We start from the raw sequence: 24,131 nt of genomic DNA, 5'->3' as shown, positions 1-24,131 counted from the left end.
TGTGTATTGGTCTAGTCTGGGAGTACAGTGCTCTGTGGGTATGGGTCTAGTCTGGGAGAACAGTGCTCTGTGTGTATGGATCTAGTCTGGGTGTACAGTGCTCTGTGGGTATGGGATCAGTCTGGGAATACAGTGCTCTGTGGGTATAGGTCTAGTCTGGGTGTACAGTGCTCTGTGGGTATGGGTCTAGTCTGGGTGTACAATGCTCTGTGTGTATTGGTCTAGTCTGGGTGTACCGTGATCTGTGTGTATGGATCTAGTCTGGGAGTAAAGTGCTCTGTGGGTATGGGATCAGTCTGGGAATACAGTGCTCTGTGGGTACAGGTCTAGTCTGGGAGTACAGTGCTCTGTGGGTATGGGTCTAGTCTGGGAGAACGGTGCTATGTGCATATGGATCTAGTCTGGGTGTACAGTGCTCTGTGGGTATGGATCTAGTCTAGGTGTACAGTGCTCTGTGGGTATGGGTCTAGTCTGGGAGAACAGTGCTCTGTGTGTATGGATCTAGTCTGGGAGTACAGTGCTCTGTGGGTATGGGTCTAGTCTGGGTGTACAGTGCTCTGAGTGTATTGGTCTAGTCTGGGTGTACAATGCTCTGTGTGTATGGATCTAGTCTGGGTGTACAGTGCTCTGTGGGTATGGGTCTAGTCTGGGTGTACAATGCTCTGTGTGTATGGATCTAGTCTGGGTGTACAGTGCTCTGTGGGTATGGGTCTAGTCTGGGAGAACAGTGCTCTGTGTGTATGGATCTAGTCTGGGTGTACAGTGCTCTGAGTGTATGGATCTAGTCTGGGTGTACAGTGCTCTGTGTGTATGGATCTAGTCTGGGTGTACAGTGCTCTGAGTGTATTGGTCTAGTCTGGGTGTACAATGCTCTGTGTGTATGGATCTAGTCTGGGTGTACAGTGCTCTGTGGGTATGGGTCTAGTCTGGGAGAACAGTGCTCTGTGTGTATGGATCTAGTCTGGGTGTACAGTGCTCTGAGTGTATGGATCTAGTCTGGGTGTACAGTGCTCTGTGGGTATGGGTCTAGTCTGGGAGAACAGTGCTCTGTGTGTATGGATCTAGTCTGGGTGTACAGTGCTCTGTGGGTATGGGTCTAGTCTGGGTGTACAGTGCTCTATGTTAAGGAATTCATTCATAATTTGCAACGAATATACATTGCCTTAAGGAATAAAAACCTTGGCTAACAAGATAAGTTAAGATGTATTAGATTGAAGGAAGAGGCTTATAATTTTGCCAAAAAAAGTAATAAGCCTGAGGATTGGGAAGGTTTTAGAATTTAGCAAAGGAGGACCAAGGAATTGATAAAGAAATAGTACTGGGGAAATTAATGGAACTAAAAGCCCTCAAATCACCTGGACCTGACGGCCTACATCCTAGGGTTTAAAAGAGTTGGATGCAGAAATAGTGGATGCATTGGTTTTGATCTTCCACAATTCCCTAGATTCTAGAAATATCCCCGCAAATTGTAAGGTAGCAAACAAAAAGAGGGAGCGAGAAAATGGAATTACAGGCCAGTTAGCCTGATAGCAGTAGTAGGGAAGATGCTAGAATCAATTATTAGGAACGTGATAACAGGGCACTTAGAAAATCATAATATGATTAGGCAGAGCCAACACGGATTTATGAAAGGGAAATCATTTTTGACAAATCTGTTAGAATTTTTTGAGGTTGTAACTAGCAGGATAGATAAGGGAAAACCAGTGAATGTAGCATATTTGGATTTTCAAAAAGCATTCGATAAGGTGCCATACAAGAGGTTATTACACAAAATTAGGGCTCATGGGATTGGGGGTAATATATCAGCTTGGATTAAGGATTGGTTAACGGACAGAAAACAGAGAGTAGGCATAAACTGGTCATTTTTGGGTTGGCAGGCTGTAACTAGTGGGGTGCTGCAAGGATCAGTACGTGGGCCTCAGCTATTTACAATCTATATCAATGACGTGGGTGATGGGGCCGAGTATAATATATCCGGGTTTTGCTGCCGATACAAAGTTAGGTGGGAACAGAAGCTGCGAGGAGGACCCAAGGAGGCTGCAAAGGGATTTAGACAGCTTAAGTGATTGAGCAAGAACGTGGCAGATGGAAGATAATGTGGAGAAGTGTGAAGTTCTCCACTTTGGTAGGAAAAATAGAAAAGCAGAATATTTTTTTAAATGATGAGAGACTGGGAAATGTGTAGTTTTCAGTGGGACTTGGGTCTCCTTGTACACGAATCACTGAAAGTTAACATACAGGTACAGCAAGCAATTAGGAAAGCAAATGGTATGTTAGCCTTTATTACAAAGGGATAAGAGTAAATAACTCTTGCTGGAATTATTTAGGTCCTTCGTGAGCCCACACCTGGAGTACTGTGTACAGTTGTGGTCTCCTTACCTAAGGAACGATATACTTGCCTTAGAGGGAGTGCAATGTAGGTTTACTAGACTGATTCCAGGGATGAGGGGATTGTCCTACGAGGAGAGATTCAGTAGATTCGGCCGATATGCTCTAGAGTTTAGAAGAATGAGAGGTGATCTCATTGAAATCAATAAAATTCCCACAGGGTAGATGCTGGGAGGATGTTTACCCTGGCTGGAGCCTAGAACCTAGTCTGGAAGTACATTGCTCTGTGTGTCTGGGAGTACACTGCTCTGTGTGCCTGGGACCAGTCTGGAAGTACAAGAAGGCAAATGGTATGCTGGCCTTCATAGCGAGAGGATTCGAGTACAGGAGCAAGGATGTCTTGCTGCAGTTGTACAGGGCCTTGGTGAGACCACACCTTGAGTATTGTGTGCAGTTTTCGTCGCCTTATCTGAGGAAAGATGTTCTTGCCATGGAGGGAGTGCAGCGAAGATTCACCAGACTGATACCTGGGATGGCAGGAATGACATATGAAGAGAGATTGGGTCGATTAGGCTTATATTCGCTAGACTTTAGAAGAATGAGAGGGGATCTCATTGAAACTTATAAAATTCTAACAGGACTAGACAGACTAGATGCAGGAAGGTTGTTCCCGATGGCGGGGGAGTCGAGAACCAGGGGTCACAGTCTAAAGATAAGGGGTAAGCCATTTAGGACTGAGATGAGGAGGAATTTCTTCAGCCAGAGAGTGGTGAACCTGTGGAATTCTCTACCACAGAAGACAGTTGAGGCCAATACATTAAATATATTCAAGAAGCAGTTAGAGATATTTCTTAAGGCTAAGGGGATCAAAGGATATGGGGAGAAAGCAGGGACAGGGTACTGAATTTGGATGATCAGCCATGATCGCACTGAATGGGGCGGAACAGGCTCGAGGGGCCGAATGGCCTAATCCTGCTCCTATCTTCTATGTTTCTATTACAGTGCTCTGTGTGTCTGGGACCAGTCTGTGTGTACAGTGATCTCTGTGTCTCGGTCTAGTCTGGGAGTGCAGTGCTCTGTGTGTCTGGTGCATGTCTGGGAGAACAGAGCTCTGTTTGTTTGGGTCTAGTCTGGGAGTACAGTGCTCTGTGTTGTGTCTGGGACCAGTCTGGGAGTACTGTGCCCTGTGTGTCTGGGTCTAGTCTGGGAGTACAGTGCTCTGTGTTGTGTCTGGGACCAGTCTGGGAGTACTGTGCCCTGTGTGTATGGATCTGGTTTGGGAGTACACTGCTCTGTGTGTCTTGGACTAGTCTGGGAGTACAGTGCTGTGTCTGGGTCTAGTCTGGGAGTAGAGTGCTCTGTGCGTATGGACCTGGTTTGGGAGTACAGTGCTCTGTGTGTCTGGAACCAGTCTGGGAGTACAGTGCTCTGTATGTCTGGGTCTAGTCTGGGAGTACAGTGCTCTGTGTGTCTGGGTCTAGTCTGGGAGTACAGTGTCCTGTAGGTATGGGTCTAATCTGGGAGTACAGTGCTCTGTGTGTCTGGGACCTGTCTGGGTGTACAGTGCACTGGGTGTCTGGGAGTACAGTGCTGTGTGTGTCTAGGTCTAGTCTGGGAGCACAGTGCTCTGTGTCTCAGGCTCGAGTCTGGAAGTACAGTGCTCTGTGTGTCTGGGTCCAGTCTGGGAGTACTGTGTTCTGTGTGTCTGTGTCTAGTCTGGGAGTACTATGCCTTGTGTGTCTGGGATCAGTCTGGGAGTACAGTGATCTCTGTGTCTGGGACCAGTCCGTGTGTACAGTGATCTCTGTGTCTCGGTCTAGTCTGGGAGTACAGTGCTCTGTGTGCCTGGGACCAGTCTGGGCGTACAGTGCTCAGTGTGTCTGGGTCTAGTCTGGGAGTACAGTGCTCTGTGTGTCTGGGTCTAGTCATAGAGTCATAGAGTCATAGAGTTTTACAGCACAGAAAGAGGCCCTTCGGCCCATCGTGTCTGCGCCGCCCATCCATCCCTGTCCAGTCTAATCCCATTTTCTGAGAGTCTGAGAGTACAGTGCTCTGTGTGTGTGGGTCTAGTCTTGAAGTACAGTACTCTTTGTGTCTGGGTCCAGTCCGGGATTGCAGCGCTCTGTGTGTCTGGGTCTAGACTGGGAGTACAGTGCTCTGTCTGTCTGGGTCTAGTCTGAGAGTAGAGTGCTCTGTGTGTCTGGGTCTAGACTGGGAGTACAGTGCTCTGTCTGTCTGGGTCTAGTCTGAGAGTAGAGTGCTCTGTGTGTCTGGGTCTAGTCTGGGAGGACAGTGCTGTGTGTGTATGGATCTGGTTTGGGAGTACAGTGCTCTGTGTGTCTGGGTCTAGTCTGGGAGTACAGTGCTCTGTGTGTCTGGGTCTAGTCTGGGAGTAGAATGCTCTGTGTGTCTGGGACTAGTCTGGGAGTACAGTGCGCTGTGTGCTTGCGTCTAACCTGGGAGTACAGTGCTCTGTGGGTATGGGACCAGTCTGGGAGTACAGTGTGTCTGGGTCCAGTCCGGGAGTACAGTGCTCTGTGTGTCTGGGTCTAGTCTGGGAGTAGAGTTGTCTGTGGGCCTGCGTCTACTCTGGGAGTACAGTGCTCTGTGGGGATGGGACCAGTCTGGGAGTACAGTGCTCTGTGTCTGGGTGTAGTCTGGAATTAGAGTGCTGTGTGTGCCTGGGTCTAGTCTGGGAGTACAGTGCTCAGTGTGCCTGGGTCTAGTCTGGGAGTACAGTGCTCTGTCTGCCTGGGTCTAGTCTGAGAGTAGAGTGCTCTGTGTGTCTGGGTCTAGTCTGGGAATAGATTGATCTGTGTGTCTGGGACTAGCCTGCGATTACAGTGCTCTGTGTGTCTGGGTCTCGTCTGGGAGTACAGTGCTCTGTGTCTCTGGGTCTAGTCCGGGAGTACAGTTATCTGTGTGTCTGGGTCTAGTCTGGGAGTAGAGTTGTCTGTGGGCCTGCGTCTACTCTGGGAGTACAGTGCTCTGTGGGTATGGGACCAGTCTGGGAGTACACTGCTCTGTGTGTCTGGGTCTAGTCTGAGAGTACAGTGCTCTATGTGTCTGGGTCTAGTCTGTGAGTACAGTGCTCTGTGTGTCTGGGTCTAATCTGGAAGTAAAGTGCTCTGTGTGTCTGGGTCCAGTCTGGGAGAAGAGTCATCTGTGTTTCTGGGACTAGTCTGGGAGTACAGTGCGCTGTGTGCTTGCATCTATTCTGGGAGTACAGTGCTCTGTCGGTATGGGACCAGTCTGGGAGTACAGTGTGTCTGGGTCTAGTCTGAGAGTACACTGCTCTGTGTGTCTGGGTCTAGTCTGGGAGTAGAATGCTCTGTGTGTCTGGGTCTAGTCTGGGAGTACAGTTGTCTGTGGGCCTGCGTCTACTCTGTGAGTACAGTGCTCTGTGGGTATGGGACCAGTCTGGGAGTACAGTGCTCTGTGTCTGGGTGTAGTCTGGAATTACAGTGCTGTGTGTGTCTTGGTCTAGTCTGGGAGTACAGTGCTCTGTGTGCCTGGGTCTAGTCTGGGTGCACAGTGCTCAGTGTGCCTGGGTCTAGTCTGGGAGTACAGTGCTCAGTGTGCCTGGGTCTAGTCTGGGAGTACAGTGCTCTGTCTGCCTGGGTCTAGTCTGAGAGTAGAGTGCTCTGTGTGTCTGGGTCTAGTCTGGGAATAGATTGATCTGTGTGTCTGGGACTAGCCTGCGATTACAGTGCTCTGTGTCTCTGGGTCTAGTCCGGGAGTACAGTGCTCTGTGGGTATGGGACCAGTCTGGGAGTACACTGCTCTGTGTGTCTGGGTCTAGTCTGAGAGTACAGTGCTCTGTATGTCTGGGTCTAGTCTGGGAGTACAGTGCTCTGTGTGTCTGGGTCTAGTCTGGGAGTACAGTGTCCTGTAGGTATGGGTCTAATCTGGGAGTACAGTGCTCTGTGTGTCTGGGACCTGTCTGGGTGTACAGTGCACTGGGTGTCTGGGAGAACATTGCTGTGTGTGTCTAGGTCTAGTCTGGGAGCACAGTGCTCTGTGTCTCAGGCTCGAGTCTGGAAGTACAGTGCTCTGTGTGTCTGGGTCCAGTCTGGGAGTACTGTGTTCTGTGTGTCTGTGTCTAGTCTGGGAGTAGAATGCTCTGTGTGTCTGGGTCTAGTCTGGGAGTACAGTTGTCTGTGGGCCTGCGTCTACTCTGTGAGTACAGTGCTCTGTGGGTATGGGACCAGTCTGGGCGTACAGTGCTCTGTGTCTGGGTGTAGTCTGGAATTACAGTGCTCTGTGTGCCTGGGTCTAGTCTGGGTGTACAGTGATCTCTGTCTGGGTCTAGTCTGGGTTTACAGTGCTCTGTGGGTATGCGTCTAGTCTGGGAGTACACTGCTGTGTGTGTCTGGGACCAGTCTGGGAGTACAATGTACTGTGTGTCTGGATCTAGTCTGGGAGTACAGTGCCCTGTGTGTCTGGGTCTAATTTGGAAGTACAGTGCCCTGTGTGTCTGGGTCTAGTCTAGAAGTACAGTGATCTGTGTGTCTGGGTCTAGTCTGGGAGTACAGTGCTGTGTGTGTCTGGGTCCAGTCCGGGAGTACAGTGCTCTGTGTTTCTGGGTCTAGTCTGGGAGTAGAGTGCTCTGTGTGTTTGGGTCTAGTCTGGCGGCACGGTGTTCTGTATGTCTGCGTGTAGTCTGGGAGTATTGTGCTATATGGGTATGAGACCAGTCTGGGAGTACTGTGCTGTGTGTGACTGAGTCTAGTCTTGGAGTACATTGCTCTCTGTGTCTGGGTCTAGTCTGAGAGTACAGTGCTCTGTGTATCTGGGTCTAGTGTGGGAGTACAGTGCTCTGTGTGTATAGGACCAGGCTGGGAGTAGAATGCTCTGTGTGACTGGGTCTAGTCTGAGATTAGAGTTGTCAGTGTGCCTGCGTCTACTCTGGGAGTACAGTGCTCTGTGGGTATGGGACCAGTCTGGGCGGACACTGCTCTGTGTGTCTGGCTCTAGTCTGAGAGTATAGTGCTCTATGTGTCTGGGTCTAGTCTGTGAGTACAGTGCTCTGTGTGTCTGGGTCTAGTCTGGAAGTACAGTATTCTGTGTGTCTGGGTCCAGTCTGGGAGTAGAGTGATCTGTGTTTCTGGGACTAGTCTGGGAGTACAGTGCGCTGTGTGCTTGCGTCTAATCTGGGAGTACAGTGCTCTGTGGGTATGGGACCAGTCTGGGAGTACAGTGTGTCTGGGTCTAGTCTGGGAGTACAGTTGTCTGTGGGCCTGCGTCTACTCTGGGAATAGATTGATCTGTGTGTCTCGGTCTAGTCTGGGAGTAAAGTGCTCTGTGTCTCTGGGCCTAGTCGGGGAGTACAGTGATCTGTATGTCTGGGTCTAGGCTGGGAGTACTGTGCTCTCTGGGTTTTGGACCAGTCTGGGAGCACAGTGCACTGTGTGTCCGGGTCTAGTCTGAGAGTAGAGTGCTCTGTGTGTCTGTGTCTAGTCTAGGAGTAACGTGCTCTGTGTGTCTGGGTCTAACCTGGGAGTACAGTGCTAAGTGTGTCTGGGTCTAGTCTGGGAGTACAGTGATCTGTTTGTCTGGGGCTAGTCTGGGAGTACAATGCTCTGTGTGCTTGCATCTAGTCTGGGAGTACAGTGCTCTGTGGTCATGGGACCAGTCTGGGAGTACAGTGCTCTGTGTGTCTGGGTCTAGACTGGAAGTACCGTGTTCAATGTGTCTGTGTCTAATCTAGGAGGACAGTGCTCTGTGGGTATGGGACCAGTCTGGGAGTACACTGCTCTGTGTGCCTGGATCTAGTCTGGGCGTACAGTGCTCAGTGTGTCTGGGTCTAATCTGGGTCCACAGTGCTCTGTGTGGCTGGGTCCAGTCCGGGAGTGTAGTGCTGTGTGTGTCTGGGTCTAGTCTGGGAGTACAGTGCTCTGTGTGACTGGGTCTAGACTGGAAGTACCGTGTTCAATGTGTCTGTGTCTAATCTAGGAGGACAGTGCTGTGTGGGTATGGGACCAGTCTGGGAGTACAGTGCCCTGTGTGCCTGGGTCTAGTCTGGGAGTAGAATGCTCTGTGTGTCTGGGTCTAGTCTGAGATTAGAGTTGTCTGTGGGCCTGCATCTACTCTGGGAGTAAGTGCTCTGTGGGTATGGGACCAGTCTAGGAGTACAGTGCTCTGTGCCTGGGTCTAGTCTGGGAATACAGTGCTCTGTGTGTCTGGGTCTCGTCTGGGAGTACAGTGCTCTGTGTCTCTGGGTCTAGTCTGGGAGTAAAGTGATCTGTGTGTCTGGGTCTAGTCTGGGAATACAGTGCTCTGTGTGTCTGGGTCTAGTCTGAGAGTAGAGTGCTCTGTGTGTCTGGGCCTCGTCTGGGAGTACAGTGCTCTGTGTCTCTGGGTCTAGTCTGGTAGTAAAGTGATCTGTGTGTGTTTGGGTCTAGTCTGGGAATACAGTGCTCTGTGTGTCTGGGTCTAGTCTGAGAGTAGAGTGCTCTGTGTGTCTGGGTCTAGTCTGGGAATACAGTGCTCTGTGTGTCTGGGTCTCGTCTGGGAGTACAGTGATCTGTGTGTCTGGGTCTAGTCCGGGAGTACACTGATCTGTGTGGCTGTGTCTAGTCTGGGTTTACAGTTGTCAGTGTGTCAGCGTCTACTCTGGGAGTACAGTGCTCTGTGGGTATGGGACCAGTCTGGGAGTACACTGCTCTGTGTGTCTGTGTCTAGTCTGAGAGTACAGTGCTCTATATGTCTGGGTCTAGTCTGTGAGTACAGTGCTCTGTGTGTCTGGGTCTAGACTGGAAGTACAATGCTCTGTGTGTCTGGGTCCAGTCTGGGAGTAGAGTGATCTGTGTTTCTGGGACTAGTCTGGGAGTACAGTGCGCTGTGTGCTTCCGTCTAATCTGGGAGTACAGTGCTCTGTGGGTATGTGACCAGTCTGGGAGTACAGTGTGTCTGGGTCTAGTCTGGGAGTACAGTTGTCTGTGGGCCTGCGTCTACTCTGGGAGTACAGTGCTCTGCGGGTATGAGACCAGTCTGGGAGTACAGTGCTCAGTGTGTCTGGGTCTAGTCTGGGAGTACGCTGCTCTGTGTGCCTGGATCTAGTCTGGGTTTACAGTGCTCTGTGGGTATGGGTCTAGTCTGGTAGTACAGTGCTGTGTGTGTCTGGGTCTCGTCTGGGAGTACAGTGCTCTGTGTCTCTGGGTCTAGTCCGGGAGTACAGTGATCTGTGCGTCTGAGCCTAGTCCGGGAGTACAGTGATCTCTGTGTCTGGGTTTACACTGCTCTGTGGGTATAGGTCTAGTCTGGGAGTACGGTGCTCTGTGTGTCTGGGTCCAGTCTGGGAGTAGATTGATCTGTGTGCCTGGGTCTAGTCTGGGAGTACAGTGCTCTGTGTGCCTGGGTCTAGTCTGGGAGTAAAGTGTGCTGTGTGTCTGGGTCTAGTCTGGGAGTAAAGTGCTCTGTGTTTCTGGGTCTAGGCTGGGAGTACAGTGCTCTGTGAGCATGGGTTTAGTTGGGGAGTACAGTGCTCTGTCTCTAGTCTGGGAGTACAGTGATCTGTGTGTCTGGGTCTAGTCTGGGAATACAGTGATCTCTGTGTCTGGGTCTAGTCTGGGTTTACACTGCTCTGTGGGTATAGGTCTAGTCTGGGAGTACGGTGCTCTGTGTGTCTGGGTCCAGTCTGGGAGTAGATTGATCTGTGTGCCTGGGTCTAGTCTGGGAGTACAGTGCTCTGTGTGCCTGGGTCTAGTCTGGGAGTACAGTGCGCTGTGTGTCTGGGTCTAGTCTGGGAGTAAAGTGCTCTGTGTTTCTGGGTCTAGGCTGGGAGTACAGTGCTCTGTGAGCATGGGTTTAGTTGGGGAGTACAGTGCTCTGTGTCTAGTCTGGGAGTACAGTGATCTGTGTGTCTGGGTCTAGTCTGGGAGTACTGTGCTCTGTGTGTATAGGACCAGTCTGGGAGTACAGTGCATTGTGTGTCCAGGTCTAGTCTGTGAGTACTGTGCTATGTGTATCTGGGTCTAGTCTCAGAGTACAGTGCTCTGTGGGATTGAGACCTGTCTGGGAGTATCGTGCTCTGTGTATCTGCATCTAGTCTGGGATTTTGGTGCTCTGTGGGTATGGGACCAGTCTGGGAGTACAGTGCACTGTGTGTCCGGGTCTAGTCTGGGAGTCCTGTGCTCTGTGTGTCTCGGTCTAGTCTGGGAGTGCTGTGCTCTGTGGATATGGGACCAGTTTGGGATTACAGTGCTCTGTGTGTCTGGGTCTAGTCTGTGTGTTCAGTGCTCTGTGTGTCTGGGTCTCGTCTGGGACTACAGTGCTCTCTGTATCTGGATCTTGTCTGTGAGTACAGTGCTAAGTGTGTCTGGGTCTAGTCTGGGAGTACAGTGCTCTGTGTGTCTGGTGCTAGTCTGGGAGTACAGTGCTCTGTGTGTCTGGGTCTAGTCTGGAAGTACAGTGCTCTGTGTGTCTGGGTCTAGTCTGGGAGTTTTGTGCTCTGTGGGTATGGGACCCGTCTGGGAGTACAGCGCTCAGTGTGTCTAGGTCTAGTCTGGGAGCACAGTGCTTTGTGTGTCTGGGTCCCGTCTGGGAGTACAGTGCTCTGTGTGTCTGTGTCTAGTCTGGGAGTACATTGGTCTGTGTGTCTGGGTCTAGTCTGGGAGTACAGTGCTCTGTGTGTCTGCGTCTAGTCTGGGAGTACAGTGCTCTGTGTGTCTGGGTCTAGTCTGGGAGTTTTGTGCTCTGTGGGTATGGGACCCGTCTGGGAGTACAGCGCTCAGTGTGTCTAGGTCTAGTCTGGGAGCACAGTGCTTTGTGTGTCTGGGTCCCGTCTGGGAGTCCAGTGATCTGTGCTTCTGGGTCTAGTCTGGGTTTACAGTGCTCTGTGGGTATGGGTCTAGTCTGGGAGTACAGTGCTCTGTGTGTCTGCATCTAGTCTGGGAGTACAGTGCTCTGTGTGCCTGGGTCTCGTCTGGGAATAGAGTGATCTGTTTGTCTGGGACTAGAGTGGGATTACAGTGCTCTGTGTGTCTGGGACTAGTCTGGGAGTACGGTGCTCTGTGTGTCTGGGTCTAGTCTGGGAGTAAAGTGCTCTGTGTTTCTGGGTCTAGGCTAGGAGTACAGTGCTCTGTGAGCATGGGTTTAGTTGGGGAGTACAGAGCTCTGTGTCTCTCGGTCTAGTCTGTGAGTACTGTGCTCTGTGTGTCTGGGTCTAGTCTCGGAGTACTGTGCTCTGTGTGTCTACTTCTAGTCTGGGAGTACAGTGCTCTGTGTGTCTGGGTCTAGTCTGGAAGTACAGTGCTCTGTGTGTCTGGGTCTAGCCTGGGAATAGAGTGATCTGTGTGTCTGGGACCTGTCTGGGAGTATAGTGCTCTGTGTGTCTGCGTCTAGTCTGTGAGTACTGTGCTCTGTGTGTCTGGGTCTAGTCTCAGAGTACTGTGCTCTGTGTGTCTGCTTCTAGTCTGGGAGTACAATGCGCTGTGTGTCTGGGTCTAGTCTGGGAGTAAAGTGCTCTGTGTGTCTGGGTCTAGGCTGGGAGTACAGTGCTCTGTGAGCATGGGTTTAGTTGGGGAGTACACTGCTCTGTGTCTCTGGGTCTAGTCTGTGAGTACTGTGCTCTGTGGGTTTGGGACCAGTCTGAGTGTTCAGTGCTCTGTATGTCTGTGTCTAGTCTGGGAGTACAGTGCTCTGTGTGTCTGGGTCTACTCTCGGTGTACAGTGCTCTGTGTGTCTGGGACCTTTCTGGGAGTACAGTGATCTGTGTGTCTGGGTCTAGTCTGGAAGTACAGTGACCTGTGTGTCTGGGTCTAGGCTGGAAGTACATTGCTGTGTGTGTCTGGGTCTAGTCTCGCAGTAGGTTGCTCTATGTGTCTGGGTCTAGTCTGGCAGTAGAGTGCTTTGTGTGTCTGGGTCTAGTCTCGGAGTACAGTGCTCTGTGTGCCTGGGTCTAGTCTGAGAATAGTGTGCTCTGTGTGTCTGGGTCTAACCTGGGAGTACAGTGCTAAGTGTGTCTGGGTCTAGTCTGAGATTAGAGTGCTCTGTGTGTCTGGGTCTAGTCTGGGAGTACAATGCTCTGTGTTTGGGTCTAGTCTGGCGGTACTGTGTTCTGTGTGTCTGGGTGTAGTCTGGGAGCACTGTGCTCTGTGTGTATGGATCTGGTTTGGGAGTACAGTGCTCTGTGTGTCTGGGACCAGTCTGGGAGTACAGTGCTCTGTGTGTCTGGGTCTAGTCTGGGAGTAGAATGCTCTTTGTGTCTGGGTCTAATCTGTGCGGACAGTGCTCTGTGTGTCTGGGAGTACAGTGCACTGTGTGTCTGGGTCTAGGCTTGGAGTACAATGCTCTGTGTTTGGGTCTAGTCTGGCGGTACTGTGTTCTATGTGTCTGGGTGTAGTCTGGGAGCACTGTGTTCTGTGGGTTTGGGTCCAGTCTGGGAGTATAGTGCACTCTGTGTCTGTGTCTAGTCTGAGAGTACAGTGCTGTGTGTGTCTGGGTCTAGTCTGGGAGTACAGTGCTCAGTGTGCCAGGGTCTAGTCTGGGATTACAGTGCTCTGTGTGCCTGGGTCTAGTCTGGGAGTACAGTGCTCTGTGTGTCTGGGTCTCGTCTGAGAGTTGAGTGCTCAGTGTGTCTGCGTCTAGTCTGGGAGTACAGTGCTCAGTGTGTCTGGGTCCAGTGTGAGAGTAGAGTTCTCTGTGGGCCTGCGTCTACTCTGGGAGTACAGTGCTCTGTGTGTATGGGACCAGTCTAGGAGTACAGTGCTCTGTTTCTGGGTGTAGTCTGGAAGTATAGTGCTGTGTGTGTCTTGGTCTAGTCTGGGTGTTCAGTGCTCTGTGTGCCTGGATCTAGCCTGGGTGTACAGTGCTCAGTGTGTCTGGGTCTAGTCTGGCAGTACAGTGCTCTGTGAGCATGGGTTTAGTCAGGGAGTACAGTGCTCTATGTCTCTGGGTCTAGTCCGGGAGTACATTGATCTGTGTGTCTGGGTCTAGTCTGGGTTTGCATTGCTCTGTGGGTATGGGTCTAGTCTGGGAGTACAGTGCTCTGTGTGTTTGGGACCAGTCTGGGTGTGCAGTGTGTGTCTGGGACTAGTCTGGGAGTACTGTGCTGTGTGTGTCTGCTTCTAGTTTGGGAGTTCAGTGCTCTGCGTGTCTGGGTCTAGTCTGGGAGTACAGTGCTATGTGTGTCTGGGACCAGTCTGGGTGCACAGTGCACTGTGTGTCTGGGTCTAGTCTGGGAGAACTGTTCTGTGTGTGTCTGGGTCTAGACTGGGAATACAGTGCTCTGTGTGCCTGGGTCTAGTCTGAGAGTAGTGTGCTCTGTGTGACTGGGTCTAGTCTGGGAGAACAATGCTCTGTGTGTTTGGGTCTAGTCTGGCGGTACTGTGTTCTTTGTGTCTCGGTGTAGTCTGGGAGCACTGTGCTCTATGTGTATGGATATGGTTTGGGAGTACAGTGCTCTGTGTGTCTGGGTCTAGTCTGGGAGTAGAATGCTCCGTGTGTCTGGGTCTAATCTGTGCGGACAGTGCTCTGTGTGTCTGGGAGTACAGTGCACTGTGTGTCTGGGTCTAGGCTTGGAGTACAGTGCTCTGTGTTTGGGTCTAGTCTGGCGGTACTGTGTTCTGTGTGTCTGGGTGTAGTCTGGGAGCACTGTGCTCTGTGGGTTTGGGACCAGTCTGGGAGTACAGTGCTCTGTGTGCCTGGGTCTAGTCTGGGAGTACAGTGCTCAGTGTGCCTGGGTCTAGTCTGGGAGTACAGTGCTCTGTGTGTCTGGGTCTAGTCTGAGAGTAGAGTGCTCAGTGTGTCTGCGTCTAGTCTGGGAGTACAGTGCTCTGTGTGTATGGATCTGGTTTGGGAGTAGAGTGCTTTGTGTGCCAGTGTCTAGTCTGGGAGTACAGTGCTCAGTGTGCCAGTGTCTAGTCTGAGAGTACAGTGCTCTGTGTGTCTTGGTCTAGTCTGGGAGTACAGTGGTCTGTGTGCCTGGGCCTAGTCTGGGAGTACAGTGCTCCGTGTGCCTGGATTTAATCTGGGCGTACAGTGCTCAGTGTGTCTGGGTCTAGTCTGGGAGTACAGTGCTCTGTGTCTAGTCTGGGAGTACAGTGCTCTGTGTCTAGTCTGGGAGTACAGTGCTCTGAGTCTAGCCTGGGAGTACAGTGCTCTGTGTGTCTGGGTCTAGTCTGGGAGTACAGTGCTCTGTGTGTCTGGGTCTAGTCTGGGAGTAGAATGCAGTGTGTGTTTGAATCTAGTCTGGGAGTACTGTGCTCTGTCTGCTTCTAGCCTGGGAGTACAGTGCTCTGTGTGTCTGGGTCTAGTCTGGGAGTACATTGCTCTGTGTGTCTGGGTCTAGTTTGGGAGTACTGTGCTGTGTGTGTCTGGGTCTAGTCTGGGAGTACAGTGCTCTGTGTGTCTGGGACCAGTCTGGGTGTACAGTGCAGTGTGTGTCTGGGGCTACTCAGGGAGTACTGTGCTGTGTGTGTCTGGGACTAGACTGGGAGTACAGTGCTGTATGTGTCTGGGTCTAGTCTGGAAGTACAGTGACCTGTGTGCCTGGGTCTAGTCTGGAAGTACATTGCTGTGTGTGCCTGGGTCTAGTCTCGCAGTAGGGTGCTGTATGTGTCTGGGTCTAGTGTGGGAGTAGAGTGCTTTGTGTGTCTGAGTATAGTCTGGGAGTACATTGCTCTCTGTGTCTGGGTCTAGTCTGAGAGTAGAGTGCTCTGTGTGTCTGGGTCTAGTCTGGGAGTACAGTGCTCTGTTTTGGGTCTAGTCCGGCTGTACTATGTTCTGTGTGTCTGGGTGTAGTCTGGAATCACTGTGCTCTGTGGGTTTGGGACCAGTCTGGGAGTACAGTGCTCTGTGTGCCTGGGTCTAGTCTGAGAGTAGTGTGCTCTGTGTGTCTGGGTCTAACCTGGGAATACAGTACAAATGTGTCTGGGTCTAATCTGGGAGTACAGTGCTCTGTGTGTCTGGGTCTAGTCTGGGAGTACAGTGCTCTGTGTGTCTGGGTCTAGTCTGTGTGTTCATTGCTCTGTGTGCATGGGTCTAGTCTGGGAGTACAGTGCACTGTGTGTCTGGGTCTAGGCTTGGAGTACAGTGCTGTGTGTCTCTGGCTCTAGTCTGGGTGTACAGATCACTGTGTCTCTGGGTCTAGTCCGGGATTACAGTGATCTGTGTGTCTGGGTCTAGTCTGAGTGTAGGGTGCTCTGTGTGACTGGGCCTAGTCTGGGAGTAGAGTTCTGTGTGTGTCTGGGTCTATTCTGGGAGTACAATGCTCTGTGTGTTTGGGTCTAGTCCGGAGGTACTGTGTTCTGTGTGTCTGGGTCTAGTCCGGGAGTAGAATGCTCTTTGTGTCTGGGTCTAATCTGTGCAGACAGTGCTGTGTGTGTCTGGGTCTAGGCTTGGAGTACAATGCTCTGTGTGTTTGGGTCTAGTCTGGCGGTACTGTGTTCTGTGTGTCTGGGTGTAGTCTGGGAGCACTGTGCTCTGTGGGTTTGGGACCAGTCTGGGAGTACAGTGCTCTCTGTGTCTGGGTCTAGCCTGGGAGTACAGTGCTCAGTGTGCCAGTGTCTAGTCTGGGAGTACAGTGCTCTGTGTGCCTGGGTCTAGTCTGTGCGGACAGTGCTCTGTGTGTCTGGGTCTAGTCTGAGAGTAGTGTGCTCTGTGTGTCTGGGTCTAGTCTGGGAGTACAGTACTAAGTGTGTCTGGGTCTAGTCTGGGAGTACAGTGCTCTGTGATTGGGTCTAGTCCGGCTGTACTGTGTTCTGTGTGTCTGGGTGTAGTCTGGAAGCACTGTGCTCTGTGGGTTTGGGACCAGTCTGGGTGTACAGTGCAGTGTGTGTCTGGGACTAGTCTGGGAGTACTGTGCTGTGTGTGTCTGGGTCTTGTCTGGAAGTAAATTGCCATGTGTGTCTGGGTCTAGTCTCGCTGTAGGGTGCTCTATGTGTCTGGGTCTAGTCTGGGAGTAGAGTGCTTTGTGTGTCTGGGTCTAGTCTGGGAGTACAGTGCTCTGTGTGCCTGGGACTAGTCTGGGAGTACAGTGCGCTGTGTGTCTGGGTCAAGTCTCGGAGTACAGTGCTCTGTGACTGGGTCTAGTGTGGGAGTAGAGTTCTCTGTGTGTCTGGGTGTAGTCTGAGAGTAGAGTGCTCTGTGTGTCTGGGTCTAGTCTGGTAGTACAATGCTCCGTGTTTGGGTCTAGTCTGGCGGTACTGTGTTCTGTGTGTAGTCTGGGAGCACTGTGCTCTGTGGGTTTGGGACCAGTCTGGGAGTACAGTGCTCTCTGTGTCTGGGTCTAGCCTGGGAGTACAGTGCTCAGTGTGCCAGTGTCTAGTCTGGGAGTACAGTGCTCTGTGTGCCTGGGTCTATTCCGGGAGTACAGTGCTCAGTGTGCCAGTGTCTAGTCTGTGAGTACAGTGCTCTGTGTGCCTGGGTCTAGTCTGTGCGGACAGTGCTCTGTGTGTCTGGGTCTAGTCTGAGAGTAGAGTGCTCAGTGTGTCTGCGTCTAGTCTGGGAGTACAGTGCTCTGTGTGCCTGGGTCTAGTCTGGGAGTACAGTGCTCAGTGTGTCTGGGCCTAGTGTGAGAGTAGAGTTGTCTGTGGGCCTGCGTCTACTCTGGGAGTACAGTGCTCTGTGGGTATGGGACAAGTCTAGGAGTACAGTGCTCTGTGTCTGGGTGTAGTCTGAAAGTATAGTGCTGTGTGTGTCTTGGTCTAGTCTGGGAGTACAGTGCGCTGTGTGTGTCTGGGTCTAGTCTGGGAGTACAGTGCTCTGTGTGTCTGGGTCTCGTCTGAGGGTAGAGTGCTCAGTGTGTCTGCGTCTAGTCTGGGAGTACAGTGCACTGTGTGTATGGATCAGGTTTGGGAGTACAGTGCTCTGTGTGTCTGGGACCAGTCTGGGAGTAGAATGCTCTGTGTGTCTGGGTCTACTCTGTGCGGACAGTGCTCTGTGTGTCTGGGTCTAGTCTGGGAGTACAGTGCTCTGTGTCTATGGCTCTAGTCTGGGGGTAGAGTGCACTGTGCATCTGGGTCTAGTCCAGGATTACAGTGATCTGTGTGTCTTGGTCTAGTCTGGGAGTACAGTGCTGTGTGTGCCTGGGTCTAGTCTGGGAGTACAGTGCTGTGTGTGCCTGGGTCTAGTCTGGGAGTACAGTGCTCTGTGTGCCTGGATCTAGCCTGGGCGTACAGCGCTCAGTGTGTCTGGGTCTAGTCTGGGAGTACAGTGCTCTGTGAGCATGGGTTTAGTCGGGGAGTATTGTGCTCAGTGTCTCTGGGACTAGTCCGGGAGTAGAGTTCTCTGTGTGTCTGGGTCTAGTCTGAGAGTAGAGTGCTCTGTGTGTCTGGGTCTAGCCTGGTAGTACAATGCTTTGTGTTTGGGTCTAGTCTGGCGGTACTGTGTTCTGTGTGTCTGTGTGTAGTCTGGGAGCACTGTGCTCTGTGGGTGTGGGACTAGTCTAGGAGTACAGTGCTCAGTGTGTCTGTGTCTAGTCAGGGAGTACAGCGACCTGTGTGCCTGGGTCTAGTCTGGGAGTACAGTGCTCAGTGTGCTAGGGTCTAGTCTGGGAGTACAGTGCTCTGTGTGCCTGGGTCTAGTCTGCGTGTACAGTGCCGTGTGTGTCTGGGTCTAGTCTGGGAGTATTGTGCTGTGTGTGTCTGGGTCTAGTCTGGAAGTACAGTGACCTGTGTGTCTGGGTCTAGTCTGGATGTACATTGCTGTGTGTGTCTGGGTCTAGTCTGGGAGTAGTGTGCTCTGTGTGTCTGGGTCTAACCTGGAAGTACAGTGCTAAGTGTGTCTGGGTCTAGTCTGACAGTAGAGTGCTCTGTGTGTCTGGGTCTAGTCTGGGAGTACAATGCTCTGTGTTTGGGTCTAGTCCGGCGGTACTGTGTTCTGTGTGTCTGGGTGTAGTCTGGGAGCGCTGTGCTCTGTGGGTATTGGGACCAGTCTGGGAGTACAGTGCTCTGTGTGCCTGGGTCTAGTCTGGGAGTACAGTGCTCTGTGTGTCTGAATCTAGTGTGGGAGTACAGACCTCTGTGTGTATGGATCTGGTTTGGGAGTACAGTGATCTGTGTGTCTGGGTCTAGTCTGAGAGTAGAGTGCTCTGTGTGTCTGGGTCTAGTCTGGGAGTACAATGCTCTGTGTGTTTGGGTCTAGTCCGGCTGTACTGTGTTCTGTGTGTCTGGGTGTAGTCTCGGAGCATTGTGCTCTGTGGGTTTGGGACCAGTCTGGGAGTACAGTGCTCTGTGTGTCTTGGTCTACTCTGAGAATACAGTGCTCTCTGTCTGGGTGTAGTCTGGAAGTATAGTGCTGTGTGTGTCTTGGTCTAGTCTGGGAGTACAGTGGTCTGTGTGCCTGGGTCTAGTCTGGGAGTACAGTGCTCCGTGGGCCTTGATTTAATCTGGGCGTACAGTGCTCAGTGTGTCTGGGTCTAGTCTGGGAGTACAGTGCTCTGTGAGTATGGGTTTAGTCGGGGAGTACAGTGCTCTGTGTCTCTGGGTGTAGTCCGGGAGTACAGTGCTCTGTGTGTCTGGGTCTAGCCTGGGGGTACAGTGCTCTGAGTCTAGTCTGGGAGTACAGTGCTCTGTGTGTCTGGGTCTAGTCTGGGAGTAGAATGCTCTGTGTGTTGATATACCTATCAAACCCACGAGGGTGGGCTCTGTTATTTAGCCAATAAAATTGATATACCTATCAATTCATCCAATGAAAAGCGACGAGTTAAGAAAGTAACTATAGGTTTTTATTGGCTAAATAACAGAGCCCACCCTCGTGGGTGATCGGATCCAACAAGGAGGAATGCCAGCCAGTCGACCACCTTTATACCTGGGCAGGTAGGTGGAGCCATGGGCGGAGTCAGCAGTGGTCAGCCCAGGTATAACAGCGTGACAAGAGGCGACCTCGTATAGTGATACAACAGTCTGAACAGTGATAACCATAGAGTAACGATATAACAGTGATAACTATAGTGTAACGATAGTGAACGATAAAAGTGGTTTACCACATGTGTCTGAGTCTAGTCTGGGAGTACTGTGCTTTGTGTGTCTCGGTCTAGTCCGGGCTTACAGTGTTCCGTGTGTCTGGGTCTCGTCTGGGAGTGCAGTGCTCTGTGTGTCTGCTGCTAGTCTGGGAGTACAGTGCTCAGTGTGTCTGGGTCTAGTCTGGGAGTACAGTGCTCTGTGAGTATGGGTTTAGCCGGGGAGTACAGTGCTCTGTGTCTCTGGGTCTAGTCCGGGAGTACAGTCATCTGTGTGTCTGGGTCTAGTCTGGGTTTACAGTGCTCTGTGTGTCTGGGTCTAGTCTCGGAGTACAGTGCTCTGTGTGTCTGTGTCTACTCAGTGAGGACAGTGACCTGTGTGTCTGGGTCTAGTCTCGGAGTACAGTGCTCTGTGACTGGGTCTAGTGTGGGAGTAGAGTTCTCTGTGTGTCTGGGTCTAGTCTGGGAGTAGAATGCACTGTGTGTCTGTGTCTAGTCTGGGAGTACTGTGCTCTGTCTGTCTGCTTCTAGTCTGGGAGTACAGTGCTCTGTGTGTCTGGGTCTAGTCTGGGACTACAATGCTCCGTGTTTGGGTCTAGTCTGGCGGTACTGTGTTCTGTGTGTCTGCGTGTAGTCTGGGAGCACTGTGCTCTGTGGGTTTGGGACCAGTCTGGGAGTACAGTGCTCTCTGTGTCTGCGTCTAGTCTGAGAGTACAGTGCTCTGTGTGTCTGGGTCTAGTCTGGGAGTACAGTGCTCTGTGTGCCTGGGTGTAATCTGGGAGTACAGTGCTCTGTGTGTCTGGGTCTAGTCTGGGAGTAGAATGCACTGTGTGTCTGTGTCTAGTCTGGGAGTACTGTGCTCTGTCTGTCTGCTTCTAGTCTGGGAGTACAGTGCTCTGTGTGTCTGGGTCTAGTCTGGGAGTACATTGCTCTGTGTGTCTGGGACCAGTCTGGGTGTACAGTGCAGTGTGTGTCTGGGTCCAGTCTGGGAGTACTGTGCTGTGTGTGTCTGGGACTAGATTGGGAGTACAGTGCTGTATGTGTCTGGGTCTAGTCTGGAAGTACAGTGACCTGTGTGTCTGGGTCTAGTCTGGAAGTACACTGCTGTGTGTGCCTGGGTCTAGTCTCGCAGTAGGGTGCTGTATGTGTCTGGGTCTAGTGTGGGAGTAGAGTGCTTTGTGTGTCTGAGTATAGTCTGGGAGTACATTGCTCTGTGTGCCTGGGTCTAGTCTGAGAATAGTGTGCTCTGTGTGTCTGGGTTTAACCTGGGAGTACAGTGCTAAGTGTGTCTGGGTCTAGTCTGAGATTAGAGTGCTCTGTGTGTCTGGGTCTAGTCTGGGAGTACAGTGCTCTGTGTTTGGGTCTAGTCCGGCTGTACTGTGTTCTGTGTGTCTGGGTGTAGTCTGGGAGCACTGTGCTCTGTGTGTATGGATCTGGTTTGGGAGTGCAGTGCTCTGTGTGTCTGGGACCAGTCTGGGAGTACAGTGCTGTGTGTGTCTGGGTCTAGTCTGGGAGTAGAATGCTCTTTGTGTCTGGGTCTAATCTGTGCGGACAGTGCTCTGTGTGTCTGGGAGTACAGTGCACTGTGTGTCTGGGTCTAGGCTTGGAGTACAGTGCTCTGTCTCTCTGGCTCTAGTCTGGGAGTACAGTGCTGTGTGTGTCTCGGTCTAGTCTCGCAGTAGGGTGCTCTGTGTGTCTGGGTCTAGTCTGGGAGTACAGTGCTCTGTGTGCCTGGTTCGAGTCTGAGAGTAGAGTGCTCTGTGTGTCTGGGTCTAGTCTGGTAGTACAATGCTCTGTGTTTGGGTCTAGTCTGGCGGTACTGTGTTCTATGTGTCTGGGTGTAGTCTGGGAGCACTGTGTTCTGTGGGTTTGGGTCCAGTCTGGGAGTATAGTGCATTCTGTGTCTGTGTCTAGTCTGAGAGTACAGTGCTGTGTGTGTCTTGGTCTAGTCTGGGTGTTCAGTGCTCTGTGTGCCTGGATCTAGCCTGGGTGTACAGTGCTCAGTGTGTCTGGGTCTAGTCTGGCAGTACAGTGCTCTGTGAGCATGGGTTTAGTCAGGGAGTACAGTGCTCTATGTCTCTGGGTCTAGTCCGGGAGTACATTGATCTGTGTGTCTGGGTCTAGTCTGGGTTTGCATTGCTCTGTGGGTATGGGTCTAGTCTGGGAGTACAGTGCTCAGTGTGCCAGTGTCTAGTCTGGGAGTACAGTGCTCTGTGTGCCTGGGTCTAGTCTGGGAGTACAGTGCTCTGTGTGTCTTGGTCTAGTCTGGGAGTACAGTGGTCTGTGTGCCTGGGCCTAGTCTGGGAGTACAGTGCTCCGTGTGCCTGGATTTAATCTGGGCGTACAGTGCTCAGTGTGTCTGGGTCTAGTCTGGGAGTACAGTGCACTGTGAGTATGGGTTTAGTCCGGGAGTACAGTGCTCTGTGTCTCTGGGTCTAGTCCGGGAGTACAGTGCTCTGTGTGTCTGGGTCTAGTCTGGGAGTACAGTGCTCTGAGTCTAGCCTGGGAGTACAGTGCTCTGTGTGTCTGGGTCTAGTCTGGGAGTACAGTGCTCTGTGTGTCTGGGTCTAGTCTGGGAGTAGAATGCAGTGTGTGTTTGAGTCTAGTCTGGGAGTACTGTGCTCTGTCTGCTTCTAGCCTGGGAGTACAGTGCTCTGTGTGTCTGGGTCTAGTCTGGGAGTACATTGCTCTGTGTGTCTGGGTCTAGTTTGGGAGTACTGTGCTGTGTGTGTCTGGGTCTAGTCTGGGAGTACAGTGCTCTGTGTGTCTGGGACCAGTCTGGGTGTACAGTGCAGTGTGTGTCTGGGGCTACTCAGGGAGTACTGTGCTGTGTGTGTCTGGGACTAGACTGGGAGTACAGTGCTGTATGTGTCTGGGTCTAGTCTGGAAGTACAGTGACCTGTGTGCCTGGGTCTAGTCTGGAAGTACATTGCTGTGTGTGCCTGGGTCTAGTCTCGCAGTAGGGTGCTGTATGTGTCTGGGTCTAGTGTGGGAGTAGAGTGCTTTGTGTGTCTGAGTATAGTCTGGGAGTACATTGCTCTCTGTGTCTGGGTCTAGTCTGAGAGTAGAGTGCTCTGTGTGTCTGGGTCTAGTCTGGGAGTACAGTGCTCTGTTTTGGGTCTAGTCCGGCTGTACTATGTTCTGTGTGTCTGGGTGTAGTCTGGAATCACTGTGCTCTGTGGGTTTGGGACCAGTCTGGGAGTACAGTGCTCTGTGTGCCTGGGTCTAGTCTGAGAGTAGTGTGCTCTGTGTGTCTGGGTCTAACCTGGGAATACAGTACAAATGTGTCTGGGTCTAATCTGGGAGTACAGTGCTCTGTGTGTCTGGGTCTAGTCTGGGAGTACAGTGCTCTGTGTGTCTGGGTCTAGTCTGTGTGTTCATTGCTCTGTGTGCATGGGTCTAGTCTGGGAGTACAGTGCACTGTGTGTCTGGGTCTAGGCTTGGAGTACAGTGCTCTGTGTCTCTGGCTCTAGTCTGGGTGTACAGATCACTGTGTCTCTGGGTCTAGTCCGGGATTACAGTGATCTGTGTGTCTGGGTCTAGTCTGAGTGTAGGGTGCTCTGTGTGACTGGGCCTAGTCTGGGAGTAGAGTTCTGTGTGTGTCTGGGTCTATTCTGGGAGTACAATGCTCTGTGTGTTTGGGTCTAGTCCGGAGGTACTGTGTTCTGTGTGTCTGGGTCTAGTCCGGGAGTAGAATGCTCTTTGTGTCTGGGTCTAATCTGTGCAGACAGTGCTGTGTGTGTCTGGGAGTACAGTGCACTGTGTGTCTGGGTCTAGGCTTGGAGTACAATGCTCTGTGTGTTTGGGTCTTGTCTGGCGGTACTGTGTTCTGTGTGTCTGGGTGTAGTCTGGGAGCACTGTGCTCTGTGGGTTTGGGACCAGTCTGGGAGTACAGTGCTCTCTGTGTCTGGGTCTAGCCTGGGAGTACAGTGCTCAGTGTGCCAGTGTCTAGTCTGGGAGTACAGTGCTCTGTGTGCCTGGGTCTAGTCCGGGAATACAGTGCTCAGTGTGCCAGTGTCTAGTCTGTGAGTACAGTGCTCTGTGTGCCTGGGTCTAGTCTGTGCGGACAGTGCTCTGTGTGTCTGGGTCTAGTCTGAGAGTAGTGTGCTCTGTGTGTCTGGGTCTAGTCTGGGAGTACAGTACTAAGTGTGTCTGGGTCTAGTCTGAGAGTAGAGTGCTCTGTGTGTCTGGGTCTAGTCTGGGAGTACAGTGCTCTGTGATTGGGTCTAGTCCGGCTGTACTGTGTTCTGTGTGTCTGGGTGTAGTCTGGAAGCACTGTGCTCTGTGGGTTTGGGACCAGTCTGGGTGTACAGTGCAGTGTGTGTCTGGGACTAGTCTGGGAGTACTGTGCTGTGTGTATCTGGGTCTTGTCTGGAAGTAAATTGCCGTGTGTGTCTGGGTCTAGTCTCGCTGTAGGGTGCTCTATGTGTCTGGGTCTAGTCTGGGAGTAGAGTGCTTTGTGTGTCTGGGTCTAGTCTGGGAGTACAGTGCTCTGTGTGCCTGGGACTAGTCTGGGAGTACAGTGCGCTGTGTGTCTGGGTCAAGTCTCGGAGTACAGTGCTCTGTGACTGGGTCTAGTGTGGGAGTAGAGTTCTCTGTGTGTCTGGGTGTAGTCTGAGAGTAGAGTGCTCTGTGTGTCTGGGTCTAGTCTGGTAGTACAATGCTCCGTGTTTGGGTCTAGTCTGGCGGTACTGTGTTCTGTGTGTAGTCTGGGAGCACTGTGCTCTGTGGGTTTGGGACCAGTCTGGGAGTACAGTGCTCTCTGTGTCTGGGTCTAGCCTGGGAGTACAGTGCTCAGTGTGCCAGTGTCTAGTCTGGGAGTACAGTGCTCTGTATGCCTGGGTCTAGTCTGTGCGGACAGTGCTCTGTGTGTCTGGGTCTAGTGTGAGAGTAGAGTTGT

The 24,131-nt window shown here is 51.9% G+C and overlaps 1 protein-coding gene across 2 annotated transcripts in view; it reads right to left on the bottom strand.

Moving 5' to 3' along the window:
* LOC147120054 (uncharacterized) overlaps positions 1–24,131 on the bottom strand; it is a 210,655-nt gene that overhangs the window by 7,397 nt on the left and 179,127 nt on the right. The gene's annotated exons all lie outside the window — the stretch shown is intronic.

The sequence above is a fragment of the Somniosus microcephalus genome, chromosome 4 (assembly GCF_052327205.1).
Source record: "Somniosus microcephalus isolate GS21.2 chromosome 4, FLI_Smic_1.0, whole genome shotgun sequence".
NCBI lineage: Eukaryota > Metazoa > Chordata > Chondrichthyes > Squaliformes > Somniosidae > Somniosus > Somniosus microcephalus.
This window is presented reverse-complemented; position numbering and strand designations above follow the sequence as displayed.